We start from the raw sequence: 4,970 nt of genomic DNA, 5'->3' as shown, positions 1-4,970 counted from the left end.
CAGGCCCAGCATGCAATGGCAGGCCGAGCCAAAACAGGGCTTGGCCTCACTCTAGTCACTTGTGCATGAAACTATTTGCCTGCCCTTGAGTCCTACTTTCAGTTATCTACCCCCTCCCTCACCCATAATACAGATTACACCTGATGTAAAAGGATATGTATAAAATGCATCAGGAGAACCTTTCTTCTTTGTTTCCCTGGACTCCCAAGTGCCTCCTTGTCCTGGAGAGAGGCAACAAGCTAGGTCCTGGAAATGTGAAAGTAACAGAGGGTGTATCTGTGCTGTACAGAACGCACAGACACAAATGCACAGACAGTGTGCCACGTCCAAACACAAAACTTAACAGAATCACGCTGATGCTTTGTAGAGTTTAGGGCTAGAAGAGACCATTGTGTTCTGTTATGTTATCCATCGTCCTATCGCATAAAGTTTCAACCAGATACCCCTACACAGAGCCCAAGACTTCAGCTAGAGACTGAAATATTTCTGTCCTCAAGAGACTTGAGTGCCACAGGAGAGGCCAGGGCATCACCAATGGATGAGGCCCCCCCCATAGCAGGACTTGATTTAGTCAAGATGCCCATATGATCCCAGCTTGAGCAGGTGAATTGTCCCTTATGCTGCAGGAGGGGATGAAAAATCCCCAAGGTCCCTGAGGGATTGTGGGAAGGAAGCCTTTGCACCATCAAGAACAGCAAGGCCTGATTGTGAGCTCCATTCAGATCATTCATTATCTGTTCTCCAGTGCATGAGTCTGCATCACCGCTCTCATCTTCCAAGACAAACCTGCCCAGGGGAGTAGCTCTTTGCTGCTGGAGGACTTCTACTACTGCTCTTGGTGGTGCTGTGGACTCGGCTTGTTCCCAAGGGAAAGAAGCAAAAACACTGGAAGTATGAATAGAGGGAAGGGATAAATTAGAAAAATCCCTTGAAAAGGAGAGACTGAGTCCCTGAGGGCTCCAAAGAGACAAGGGAGGAGCAGAAGGGAAGCACTGGAAGCGGCTGTCCCAGGGAGCAGCGGGGTTTTGCTGGAGCTGGATGGCTTCTTACTGAGAGCTGTTGCTGCAGCAGACGCTTCCCCTGAGGAAGGATGGAGGCTACTCCTTCCTGTTTGGCTATTCTGGACTCTGTCCAAGCCAAATACCCTCGTGCATCATTCAGTTTGCCAGCCCTGTGGCCACAGCTGCAGCTCTGGCTGCATTGGGCACTGTCAGGATGAGACCTGAGCTGTGCCATCTATTTCCCAGTCCAAGCTCTGCTCAGGTCGCCTCAGCCCTGCTGTTAAAACTACATGCTGGGAGAAGAACGGCCTTCTGGGGGGGCATCCTGGAGTGGTTGCAGAGTAATACATAAACTGTTGGGGTTGGAGGTTTGCAAGGTGCTAGAGCAGGACAAAACCTGGCTGGTGGGAGATGAGCAAACTTTCCCTGACCTTATTGACTGTAGTTGGGGCTAGCTTTAAGGGTAGGTGATCATTTATTCTAGCAAGAAATTCCAGGAGACAAAGAGGAAATTTCCAAATACAAAATGTTTGCGACTTGCTAGCAATGCCCTACAGACAAAATTGACCATGTTGTGGAATTGGTTGTTGAACGACAGTGGGCAACAGGTGATGCTTTCTTTTTGGATGGGTCAGTCCATACTTCGTTGTTTGGAGGTTCTTGGATTCGTTCACGTTCCTGTATGTGTGAAGTCGACTGTTGTCTTCAGTGGCAGCCTAAGTGGTTGCAGCCCGAACTGAGTGTGATAGCGATTTTCTTCTTTGTGAGAACCCAAACCTCTTCCTGGAACTGAATGTCACAAAAGAGAAAGCTGAAAGAGAAGCAAAGAAAGCGAAGGACACTTAAGATGGCAGAAATCAACCCTCTTGCTTCCATCCAACACAGTGGGATCTTCTAGCAGTGAACGTTCATCCAACCAAAATGTCCTTGTACCTGCTTCTGATAATTAACCTTCCTAATGCAGAGGGTTTTGTTTCTTCTGATAGTTCAGGTAGGTCTGAATAAAGAGACAAGCAGAAAATATTACCAGTGAGGCAGCTCTGAATATGTAGATTTGCATATATGCCTTTGCAATAAACCTTGATGCAGCTGAGCAGTTATTCAAGGCTTACAGGAGAATCAGAAAGGAGCAAATTCTCAGCATCTGTGCTTTGCAAGATCTTGCCAAATGGCCAGTCATCAGTGCCGGAGTTTGCCTTTTGCTTGTGAATGTCAGGCCAGTGCAAACAAATCCTAAGCATTTTCCTTGGGGTGTCGTTGAAAGAATAATGTGCAGAGCACAACTGACTTCTCTATTCCATTTCTACTGGTTCTGTTTGTTGCTTTTACTGTGAGTTGTTGAACTCTGTGAAGACTTTGCTTTAGCCCAGGATGGTTTTTTAAGACTAGGGGTAAGTACAGACAGTCAAAAAGCTCAAGGCTGAACTGACTCAATCTTTTGCGGGTTAGTCTAAGCTGCATAAATTGAACAGATAAGCAAGTGAGCAGGCATTCACTTTTAATTCAAGAAATGCAGCCACATGCCTGCAATGGCCTAAGCCAGAAGCCAGGGGGTGCTAGAGCATGCCTCCCAGCTTGGGCCAAGGCTAGCCTGCCCATCCAGCAAAGGGAGCTTTGCCAGGGGAGGTGCAATGCATCTTGAGATGCTGGGGACTATGAGTTAACTTGAATCTGGAGGGGATCTGGGACAGAAGTTCAATAAACCGATTTAACCTAAATCAGCTAAGTCTGATGCTACATCCATCCAGTTTTATACAAGTTTTGGCCATTTTGAAAGTGGTTTGTGTACACTGAACTTCTGTTGCGTTACAGATTTGAACTGGTTTACGATGGCCAGGGATCCAGGTTTTCTGTTTGCCATGGAAAATTGCGGTAAAACCCAGACTTTCTCATTTTAAGGAGAAAAATCTGGATTTTCTCCTTTAAAAGAGAAACATGTGAGAAACAGTGGGTTTCCTCTTGCAGGCTGGCAGAGTTTCAGCCTGCAAGGGGCTGGGGGGAGCGGGAGGAGGGCGATCAGCAGGGCAGGACAGCACATGCACATGGCCACAGGCAGCCTGGAGAGCAACTCCTGCAGGTAAGTCTGGTGGTGAGGGGGTGGGAGAGGGGGACAGGAATTGCAGCCCCCATAGAGGGAATTGGGCTGGGCTGGGGCTGCTGCCCAGCATGGACAGTGTGTGGGGCTTGGGGTCTGGGGCTGGAAAGTGCAACTGCAGGGTCCTAGCAGGGAGCAGGACAGGGCCACAGGAGGTGGCCAGCTCCCCATTGCTCTGGGGGGAGGGGGGGGAGAGTATGTGCCCCACAAGATGCGTGCGCGAAGCAGGAGCAGGCTGCCCACTGCAGGCTCAGGCTCTCTGCCCTGCTGCCCTCCCCCCTGCAGCTCGGCAGGTGGGACCTGGCGCAGCAGGACAGAACAGGGCAGGCAAGCTCAATGCTACTGCTGCGAGCCCTGCGCTGCCATGGCAAGGTGCCCCCTGCCCACCCAGCAGCAACGGGGGTGGTGGCGCAGTTGTGTCCCTCGCTCCTGCTGGGCAGACGGGGTGCCTCACCATGGCAGCGCAGGGCTCCCAACAGCGGCACTGAGCTTTCCTGCCCCACTCTGCCCTGTTCTCCCATGCCAGGTCCCACCTGCTGGGTCCTGGAGGCCCTGGGGACCAGGGTGGGGAGCCCCAGGCCACAGAAGACAGCTCACATTTCCACACACCCCCTCCGGTTGGGGAGAGGGAGCCAGGCTCTGTGCTCCACTCTGCTCCACAGGTGGCAGCCAGGGCTCGGGCAGGGGGCTGCAGCCAGGGCTACAAGGGGCAGGGGGCTGCAGACCTGGGTCCCTGGCCTCATAGCCCAGGCAGCTGGGAGCCCCATCCAGCAGGGCTGGGGGAGCAGGAGGCTGTGGGTGGGGAGTGAGGGGCAACAGCATGGGCAGGGCTCTGGCATATCAGGACTGCTCGGTGCCACAAAGCAGTGGAGGGGACAGCCACAGCTAGACCCGCGTCCTGGTGAGTGAAGGGGGCAGGGGGAGCTCTGACTTTCCATGATAAAAAAGTCCAAAATCAAATGCCAAAATGTATAGGTATTTAGGAATTTATTTTATTATAGTGGTTGAGGCACTGGTATGCTTCCAAATTGTTTTAAAATTGTAAATATATCAATCAAATATTGTGTTTAACTGATATATACAGTGGCATTTCATTTTAATTATGGAAAAGGCGTGGATCCTGGGGGGTTTTAATCAATTTGCGATTTTTAAACGGACAATACCAGGATCCCTGATGATCACTTATACCGATTTATGTATTATTTCTGTCTGGGAAAACCTATTGAGTTACCTTAGTGAAATATGACAAATCCGCAGATTGTGTGAACAGCTGTCATATTTGGAGAGACTTAAGTCTATGAACAAAGCAAGGATGGATGATCAATAAAGAAAGCCAGTGGCAAATTATTTCCTGATGGGGAAAGGTCTTTGATTTGATCAGGCGGCCCAGGATACAAAGCGTTCCCTCCCGAGGTCCGCAGACCATCTCTGTTCATCGCACGGCAGGGAAATGTTTTGAAATGTGGGGAGTTACTTGGGCAATTGCATCTTGTGAGTAGGGACAGTCTCTGAATGGGGTGTCCATCCCGACAAGAAGCAAGGGGGGCAGGAGTGTCCGTAAGCCCCCCTGGCTCAACAAGGGCGTCCGGGACTGCCTGCTCGCCAAAAAGGCGGCGTACGCCCGGTGGAAGGGGGGTGAAATCTCCAAAGAGGAGTATACCTACTCAGCTCGGGCCTGTAGGCGAGCTGTTAGGAAGGCCAAGGCGGACATGGAGCTCGGACTAGCGTCCAAGATTAAGGATAACAAAAAGTCCTTTTTCAAATACATTGGGAGGATGAAGAAGGTGCCGGGTAATGTGGGACCCCTGCAGGACACGCTGGGCAATTTGGTGGTTGCGTCAGAGGAGAAAGCGGACCTCTTTAACCAATTCTTC

This window comes from Gavialis gangeticus, unplaced genomic scaffold (assembly GCF_001723915.1).
Source record: "Gavialis gangeticus isolate Ggan-Ray unplaced genomic scaffold, GavGan_comp1, whole genome shotgun sequence".
Taxonomy (NCBI): Eukaryota; Metazoa; Chordata; order Crocodylia; family Gavialidae; genus Gavialis; species Gavialis gangeticus.
This window is presented reverse-complemented; position numbering follows the sequence as displayed.